The following is a 10,614-nucleotide window of genomic DNA, read 5'->3' on the forward strand; positions in this document are numbered from 1 at the left end:
GAGAGAGAAATATTGATGTTAGAGAAAAACATCTGTCGGCTGCCTCCTCCACACCTCCTACCAGGGATCAAGGGTAACTAAAACCATGGAAAATAAAACTGCAGATAACAGGGGACAACTGTATGCATTTTTTATTTTGCATAAAGCAATTTGATTATCCATTCATCCATCATAGGCCCTTAGGTTGCTTTTCACATTTTAGCTATTTTGAATAATGCTGCTATGAACATGGGTATACAAATATCTCTTCAAAAATCTGCTTTCAATTCTTTGGGGGTATATACTCAGAAGTGGAATTGCCAGATCATAGTGTAGTTCTATTTTTAATTCTTTGAGGAAGCATCATACAATTTTCCACAGAAGCTGTACCATTTTACATTCACACCAACTGTGTTCAAGTATTCTAATTGCTCCACATCCTTGCCAACACCTGTTATTTTCTGTTTATTTGTTTATTTTGACAGAAGCCATCATAATAGGTGTGAAGTTGTATCTCATTATGATTTTGATTTGCCATTTTTCTAATGATTAGTAATGCTGAACATCTTTTCAAGTGCTTGTTGGTCATTTGTATGTCTTCTTTGGAGAAATGTCTATTCAAGTCCTTTGCCCATTTTTTTTTTCTTCTTTAAAAAATTTTTTTTTCTTTATTGATTTTAGAGAGAGAGATAGAAACATTGATGAGAGAGAACATTGACTGGCTGCCTCCTGCCCCTCAATGGGATTTGGCCCACAACCTGGGCATGTGCCCTAACCAGGAATCGAACTGGTGACCTCTTGGTGCATGGGTCGACACTCAACCACTAAGCCACACCGGCTGGGCCCTTTGCCCATTCTTTAAATTAGATTTTGTTATTGAGTTTTAGGAGTTCTCTCTATATTGTGGATATTGATCCTTTATCAGATATATGATCTGAAAATATTTTCTACTACTCTGTAGGCTGCCTTTTTACTCTGTTGAGAATGGCTTTTGATGCACAAAAGTTTTTCATTTTCATAAAATTCAACTTGTTTATTTTTCCTTTTGTTGTCCGTACCTTTGGTGTCGTCTAAGAGATTATTGCCAAATCTAATGTGGTGAAACTTTGCCCTTTGTTTTTCTTTTAAAAGATACATATATAGTTTTAGCTCATATGTTTAGGTTTTTGATCCACTTTGAGTTAATTTTTGTAAATAATAAGTAAGCATCCAACTTCACTTTTTTGCATGTGGAAATCCAGCTTTTCCAGTAGACCTCAACTGTATTTTTCAGAAAGTTTTGTTCAACAAGCTGGCAACTAAATAGCTCAGATTACATTAAATTTGAAATTCAATTTGAAAGTATAAGTAATTGTATCCTCTTTTATTAGAAAGAAGATACTTATTTTTGTCCTATTGTTGTGTAGCATTGTTTAAGAAATAGAAATCTCACAGGATTAGGTAAAAACAAACAAACAAAATAGGAAGCCAAGATATTTAGTATAATAATTATTTAACTATCCTGTTGTCTTATCTATCTGTTCATCTATCCATGTTTGTGGTGCCCATAGGTCATTGTAATTCAGTTTCATAATAAAAAACATGAAGAATGAGAAACTCTGTAATATATGGAAATCTACCCAGGGAGAAAAGTATTTATAGGATGAAATAAATATGCTATAGTTGAAGGTGATTGCAGCATACAAAGAAAACTAACTTATTTTCCCCCTAATACATACAGTTTTCAAACACTCTGGAATAAATCCTGTTATTATTGCTAAAATTTAGAGACACTCATAGAACCAAATTTATATTTTAAAAATTTAAACACAAACTTATGAAAGCTGAGATATTCTTTTCATTAACTGGACTCCAATATAAAGTAAAATACTACTAAGACTGAGAGGTCAAAGAGCAAGTACTGTGATCTGTCAAGTTTTAACTCCAGGGACTGAAACTTGCCAGCATCTGGTACCACTCTGAAATGAGCTGACAATTTCAGTACAGCCATTAATGGGAAAGTATCCATGACAATGAAGTCATAATGATTTGACTTTCAGTTGCTTGTTATCTTTAAAGAAGATGATTTAAGGTTTTGAAAAATCCCTAGAAATTTTAAGTTCAGGGCCTTTGTCTGAGTGCCCTTTTGCTGGAAAAGAAAAATGCTGGTGAGTACAATTTTAAAATGACATATCAATATTGTATAAAACTTTAAATATTCCTGTGTGTTTTAAAATTCCAGAATAAGATTATAATTAGTCAAATTTTATTTTGAAAATTTAAAAACGCAAATGTCCATTATTTTAAGGACAATTTATCAAGATATAGTTTAAAATGGCAATGTTGATTGGTGTTTATTTCTAGTGATTTTTTTTACCTTCTCTGTTTTATGTTTTAAATACAAAATTTTATCTCAAAGAAGAATTTTACAGTTAGATTGTAAATCCCTGCCCATCCCCCCCAAATACTAAAATAGAATTTAAAATGGAGGCACAGGCACAATCTACTCTGAAGTTTTAAACACAATGGTAACTTCACTGTCAAAAATTTGATGCTGGAGCATCAGGGGACTGTGAACTAGCCTATGGGTCAAATCTACCTTGCTGCCTGTTTTTGTATACACAGCAAGCTAAGAATGCATTTTAAAATTATTGAAAAATTTTTAAATAATATTTTGTGACAGATGAAAACCATTTTTCAGTGTCCACATAGAAAATGTTATTGGAAGCCCTGGCCGGTTTGGTTCAGCGGTTAGAGCGTCGGCCTGCGGTCCTGAGAGACCCGGGTTCGGTTCCCGCTAAGGGCATGTACCTCGGTGGCAGTTTGTCCCCAGCCCTGGTCGGTTGTGCGGGTGGCAGCCACTCGATGTGTTTTTTTCACATCGATGTTTATCTCTCTCTCTCTGTTCCTCTCTCTTCTTCCCATTCTACCTGAACAAAAAATGGAAAAATGTCCTCGGGTGAGGATAAAAAAAAAAAAAAAAAGAAAATGTTATTGGAATACAGCTATGCTTATTTGTTTATGTATTGTCTATGGATGCTTTTGCCCTACAATGGCAGGGTTGAGTAGCAGACATAGAGATGTGTGGTCTGTGGCCCAAAAGTCTATAATATTTACTATCTGGAAAAAGTTACTTTATGGAAAAAGTTTGCCAACTCCTAGAGCATCACAAAAACAGCCTGCATTGTGGCATGAACATACAAATTAAAAGAATGCCAACAAGGAGTGCAGAAAAATTTTTTTGACCATTTATTGAATCATCTATTTAAAATGGAGAGAGAAAGGACACTAATACTTATTTTAGCTTTGTTAATTGTAACAGTAAAGAACTGTGACTAGTGCTTTCTAGTGGTAGTTGTTTTTTGTTTTGTTTTTTTCCTTAACAGGAGACCTTCACACTCTCCATGTGAAAAACTACAGAAGGCAGAGGTGGAGGAACTAGGGCACAAATCATACACTGAAGTCTTTGTTAACAGCATGTTAATAGATGGTCAGTGACTTTGATGTTTAATTTTGACATGAGGAGGGAGAAGCTAACAAATATTCAGTGACTTTTTAGTTTTTAATTTTTTAAATTAATTTATTTTTGTTACAGATGTTTCTCCTTTTTCCCCCATTGACACTCTCCTCCCCAACCCCCCCAACCCATCCCCAGCTTTGTTGTCTATGTCCATTGGTTGTGCATACATGCACATAAATTCTGTGCCTTTTTAAAGTGAAAGCAAAGATCCACTGAGCCTTTCCTTCCTGCGCTTGTATAGCTGGGAATGGGTTGTAGTGAAGCCACTAAACTTACCCTGACATTCTTTAATAACCACGATGCTAATCCTTCTTAATGGTCTAAGTCCTACTTCTGTGTTATTCATACATTTTAAAACATTCTCACTAGCCACATGAAAAGGATAGAATAGCACATGTGTCTTACAATTTGGAGCAAATTTTTAAAAGTTACATCATAGACTTTCTTTGAGAATGATATGACACTCCTTTAGAAAGCCGGAAGCTCCTCTGGGTGTTGTTACCAGGGTTATCCTCACTGCCTACAAATACCCCTTGTTCTTCCCTCAAAAAAAGGTAACTATGATTTCAGAATATGTTATAGGGAGCTAAAGAGTGTCTCTTACGTAATAGTCATCCCTGAAGATGGTGAGCTATATGCTTTAAGAATGCATAGCCACCGTCTCTTTTGGTCATCACATAGAGAAAGTATCTAAGGGTGACATCCAAAAACAAGAGAAGGAATGATTGGTGTCTTCTCTTTTTTTAAAGAATAGTTTATTGATTTTTCAAGAGAGAAGAAAGGAGAGGGAGATAGAGAGAGGGAGACGGAGAGAGAGAGAGAGAGAAACATTGATGTTAAAGCACAATATCGATTGGCTGCCTCCTGCAAACCTCACCCTGGGGATTGAGCCTGAAACCCAGGCATGAGCCCTTGACCGGGAATCGAACTGCAACCTCCTGGTGCACGGGACAACACCCAACCAACTGAGCCACAGTGGCCAAGGCATGATTGGTGCCTTCTTACTTGTGCTATGACAAAGCATAACATTCCAAATAAAAGGCAATGCTACAAAAAATATTAAAATAAAAAATGACTATATTCTAATTTTTAGATCCTACAAGTAGAAAACAGTTGATTTTATAAACACTCCTCTTCTGTATAGCAAGAAATCACATCTCTGTGATCTATCCTAGGCTCCACTATCTCCATATTTCTGGTCAGATGAAGCACATCTGGAACTTGTCAAAGTAAGTTAACTTAACAAGATAGTTCCTTGTAGCAAGACCCCTAGCCAATGTGTTCTTTCCACCACATTTCCACTGCAGTTTACCCATGGATAGTCACCATAAATATTGAAAATGAAGAATAAGTTCCTTTAAACTTTACATTTTGCTTGAACAAAGTGAGCACTTGATTGTAAAATTGGTCTAACAACCAGCATTCCAATTTATTTTTCTTTCTTTTTTTTTTTAAGTAAATCTTGAGTAGGCAGTTATAGAAATGTCGTGTTCACGGGACATGCCCACTTCCTTCTTCCATGCCACTTTGTGGCTATCATTTTACATTTGCTCTTTTTCAATATGAGGTTAGTAGGTCCAGTGAAAGAAAGCAATAGAGACGAAGCATTCTGCTTAAGGCCCCTGAAAAGTAGTGGTATTCTGTTGGAACCCAGGATCCCATACTGTTTGCACTAAATAGCTTAGTCCCAACACTAAGGCAATAATAACTCTTCAAATATTCTGTACATTAACTTATGGGAAAATAACATTTGCTAAAGCCAAGACATATAAAATGATGTCTTTGTCTGGGTTCTCCTTAAGGCCAGTAAAATTTATTAAACAGTATGACTCCAGGGAGCAGGCATACAAGGCAGGAAGGAGAAGGAGCCAAGACAAAGATGTGGTAAGGGCTTGGCCACCCTATAGGTGATTAGCTCATTATCCCGTAGAATCTCCTGAGGGTGCTTTTGAAATGTGTTATAGAACTTGCCACCTGGGTTTAAAAACAGCAGCAAGTATTTATCCATTGCTAAATACAATTATCCATTGGTCAACTCCCAGTACCCTTCCAAGTGGCACATATCAGAGTGCTGAGAGGGTCCCAGTGGGTGTTCCACACAGAGGTGTCAGAGATTCACTAGAGCAGACCCTTAGGGACACTTCACAGGTTCAAGCAAAGGTACTATCAAATTACTGTGGCACATGCCCTGACCGGGTGGCTCAGTTGGTTGGCGCATCCTCCCATACACCAAAGGTTTCAGGTTCAGTTCCCCAGGCGCGTACTCGGGAGGGGTGCGGGTGGCAGCCCATCGATGTTTTCCTCCCATATGGATGTTTTCCTCTCTCCCTCTCTCTAAAATCAATAAACATATCCTCGGTTGAGGATTTAAAAAATTAGTTAAGGTCTAGTTGGAACAAGTTGCAACAGGCAGAAAAAAAGAGAGAGAATGATTAGAGACAACATCTTATGATTGATGAAAAGAAGTGCTTTATACAGGGGCATTGAGCATGGAAGCAGAAAGTATGAAAATTGTGCCTAGTATGAATCAGGCGTCGTGCTTTGTTTCGCATAAATGTTCTTAGTGTAATAAAACTACCTGTTAGGCAGGTAGTAAAGTAGGTTTTTCTTTCTTTCAAACACAGAGTGATGGTTGATTTTATGTGTCAACTTGACTGAGCTAAGGGGTGGCCAGATAGCTGGTAAAACATTATTTCGGATATGTCTGTGAAGGTGTTTCCAGAAGAGATTAGCATTTGAATCAGTAGACTGAGTAAAGATCACCAAATTAGGTGGGCACGATTCAATCCGTTGAAGAAAAAGTGAGTAGAACAAAAAGGTGGAAGAAAGATAAATTTGCATTCTCTGCTTGAACGGAGACATCCATCTTCTGCTGTCCTTGGACATCAGTGCTCCTGGTCCTCTTCCTCCTACATCCTGCATCACACATCGCTACCAGCTTGGACTCTTGAGTTTTCAGTCTGGTTTAATAGCCCAGCTGTTCAATATGTGCTCCAGGGATCAGCAGCAGCAGCATCACATGGGAACTGGTTAGAAAGGCAGGTTCTCAGGCCCCACCCCAGACCTACTGAATCAGAATCCGCATTTTAAAAAATATGTTATTATTGATTTGAGAGAGGAAGGGAGAGGGAAAGCGACAAAACATCGATGACAGAGAAACATCCATCAGCTGCCTCCTGCACGCCCCCTACTGGGGATCAAGCCTGCAACCCAGGCATGTGCCCTGACCAGGAATCAAACCAGCGACCTCCTGGTACATGGGACAACGCTCAACCAATTGAACCACACCGGCTGGGCCAGAATTCACATTTTACAAAGATGATTCCCGTGCACACTGAAGTTTGAGAAACCCTGCCTCCATGGCCTCATTTAATAGGATTTGTCCCAAGTGATTTGCAGATGCTCCCAGTCAAGTCTGGTCTGCAGAGAGAGCCACTGATTAGACTGTGCTCCCTGGTACTCCAATTAAACAGCAAAAACATAACTCTATAGTAGATAGCAAATCTTGGAAACGAAAGGTAGAAATTTCTGTTTATACTAGAAAGGAAGTCACTATCTTTTCTCAGGGGCTTCCCTATTTCCTGATGCGGCTTATCGCTTTTTACTCAGTGGCACCTCCCAAATGTTTACATTTTTATGACAACTTGAGAGGAGCGCTATTTTATATTATCCACTTAGAACTGTTCTGCTTCTAAATCTGGGGAGAGGGAGGAAACCTAGAGAAAGAGGTCCTATGGGCTTTCTTTGGACGTAAGGTGGTTTGAGCCTTTGGAGCTGGCAGAACACTCCGATAAAAAGCCATTCCCCATTCACACTGCCAGACGCCCGGTTGTCCTGCCCTTCGGAAGACTACAGTTGTAGGAGGTAGGACAACACCAAACATATTTGGCAAACAGTGTGAGGGCAGATTAGGACAGGAGGCTCTTTCTTAGCAGGGCATGGCATTCCTAATTAATCATCTCCCAGCAGTATTTTAAGAAAGGAAAATACATTCCCTGGCCGGTTTGGCTCAGCGGTTAGAGCTTTGGCCTGCGGTCCAGAGAGACCCGGGTTCGGTTCCCGCTAAGGGCACGTGCCTCGGTTGCAGTTTGTCCCGGCCCTGGTTGGGTCGTGTGGGTGGTGGCCACTCGATGTGTCCCTTTCACGTCAATGTTTTTCTCTCTCTTTCTCTTCCTCTCTCTCCCTTCTGCTCTGTCTGAACAAAAAATGAAAAAATGTCCTCGGGTGAGGATGGAAAAAAAAAAAAAAAGAAAGGAAAGTACAAAATTTTACTTCTGTGGAGGAAAATTGAGCAAGCAATATAGTGCTGGATATTCTCTTCCTTCCCTATCCATTGTCCACCTTTCTTCGCTCTTCTCTGTGCCCTGGGAGGCTGATCTCTGCTTACTAGACCACATCACCCAGGCCCCCTTACCCTCCGGACTCTGGACAAGGTTTGTTAACTGGCAGGGGAGAGGCGAGGAAGAGAGGTTGGAGTTTTATTTCCCCAGGTCCCTTCCTGATGGGCCCCAAACTGTCTGGGCCGTGCTCCTAAGGCCATAGCTCCCTCAAATAGCTCCTCTCTCACGGTGTTCATTTTTACCAGGTTTCAAGAACAGCTCCTCTATTCATCCTTCTGGTCCAGAAAATGGAAAAAGTTCCCTGTCCCCTCACCCCATTCCTCCTGCTGTTGTTAGTCACCCAGCAGTTTCATTAGCTCTTAATTCTCTTCACATCTTTGTAAATAGTCCTTCATTAAATTTTTCCCAAACACCCTTTCAAGTGCGCTATTTCTTTGTTTTCCTCCAGGACATTAAGCTTAAAAATTTTGGTACTTTTTTTTTCTCAGTAAATCTACCTCTAAGATTCTCACAGGAAAATAATCAGAGCTACAGAGATTTACGTCTTCACCTCTAGAGGTGCCCCTCCCCTCACTATATTGTGTTCCGCTGGCCGTAGTGATGATTTCAAAAAGTAGTCATATGACTTAAGCATATGCAATCGTGATGAATTTTAGATCTCAGTTTTTTTGGTGTTTTTTTTTTTTAATTTTGCTCGGAAATACCCTGTCAATGAGCGGGAAACTCTGTCTTCTAGACCAGGAGGCTCAGTCCAAAAGGGAAAGAAATTGGGGTCTCACTGGCTTCAGTGAAGCCCATCCCCTTCTACCCCACCTTTAAAACACCTTTACTGAGGTATAATGACATACAATAAACTACACATATTTGAAGTATATAACTAGATGAGCTTTGACATATGTATGTCCCATAAAACCATCACCACAAACAAGATAGTAAACTGATTCATCACCTGCAGAAGTTTCCTCCTGCCCCTTTGCAATCACTCATTCCTGCCCTTTCTCATTCCCTGGGCAACATCTTATATGTTTTCTTTCACTAAAGGTTGTTTGCATTTTCTGAATTTTATAGAAAAAGAATCATTCAGATGTACTTTTCTTGGTCAGCCTTCTTTTACTGAGCATGGTTATTTTTTAAATCTTTTCTTGGTGTATATATCAAAAGTGTATTCCTTTTTATTGTTGAGTAGTATGTTATTGAATGGATGTACCACAATTTGTTTTCCATATAACTGTTGATGAACATTTGGGTTGTTTCTAGTTGGGGGCTATTACAAATAAAACTGCTATGATCATTAGTAGCCAAGTCTTTGTGTGAGTATATATTCCTTTTCTTTTGGATAAACAACTAGGAGTAGAATGGCTAGGTAATATGGTAGGTATATACTTAACCTTTTTTTTTTTTATTGATTTTTGAGAGAGAGGAAGGAAGAGGGAGAGAGAGATAGAAACATCATTGAGAGGGAACATCTATTGGTCACCTCCTGTATGCCCCTCACTGGGAATCGGGCCCACAACCCAAGCATGTGCCTTCACGGGAAATTGAACTGGTGACCTCTTGGTGCATGGGTTGACGCTCAACCACTGAGCCACACCGGCCAGGCTATACTTAACCTTCTAAGAAACTACCAAACTGTTTTCCAAAGTGGTTGTACATTTTACATCCCACCAGCAGTTGTGAGAGTTCCAGTTGTTCTACATCCTCACCAGTACTTGGTATGATTAGTCTTTCTCATTTTAGCTTTCTAATAGGTATATAGAAGCATCACTGTGCATTTCCTTAATGACTGATGATACCGAGCATATTTTCATGTGTTTTTATGCCAAATGTATATATTCTTTTATAAAGTGTCTATTTAAATCTTTTGTTCATTTTTTAAAATTAGATTGTTTTCTTTTTTATTTGTTTTTAAGAATTTATTTGAGCCAAACTGATAACATAGGCCAGGAAACAAGATCTCAAGTGCTCCTGTTTTGAGAGTTCTTTATGTATTTTAGACTATAAAAAAGGCCTTTATTAGATATTTAATTTGCAAATATTTTCTCCAGTTTGTGACTGGTCTTTTCATTTTCTTGACATATAAGCTACAGGAGCCAGTAAATCTCTTTTAGTGGTTAAGGCAGTTTGAGGCCTAAATTTACAGGTTTATTTGTAATATGTAAAACCCCAAAACAACCTATATGTTTAATAGAAAGAGAATAGTTAACTAAAGAGTGAAACATCAAATGGGCAATTATACAGACTACATAAAAAGTGAGAACGAAAAAAGCAGTCCCGACATCAGACAGCTGGCCTGGTGCTATTGGCTAGGCCTATGGTTCCCTGTTGAACATAAACAATTTCACAAAATAGCAACAGCAGACAAGGACACTCTGCGACTGGGATGGATAAAGGCAAAATAAGACCACTTCATACTTATGTCAGAACTAAATATAAACTTTGCCCAAGTCACAAAAATAATCAAACATTCCCTGAAGCTGGCTAATATGAGTGTCTGCTTAAACTCCCCCTCCTCCCTCCTCCCTCCTCCCTTCTTCCTCCTTCCACTTCCTACTTCCCTCCTCCTTCTTCTGCCTCCCTCCCATCAAAATCCTTGTGATTACACTGAACCCACCTGGATAGCCTAGGCTAATTTTCCTATCTGCAGACCCTTAACTTAATCACATCTGCAATATTTCTTTTGCCATGTAAGGTAACACATTCACAAGTTTCAGGGATTCGGAAACAGAGATCTTTGAGGGAGCCATTATGTGGTCTAACACACCACATAATAGGATTACCATGGGGATTAAAAAAGAG

This window comes from Molossus molossus, unplaced genomic scaffold, assembly GCF_014108415.1.
Source record: "Molossus molossus isolate mMolMol1 unplaced genomic scaffold, mMolMol1.p scaffold_m16_p_12, whole genome shotgun sequence".
Lineage (NCBI taxonomy): Eukaryota > Metazoa > Chordata > Mammalia > Chiroptera > Molossidae > Molossus > Molossus molossus.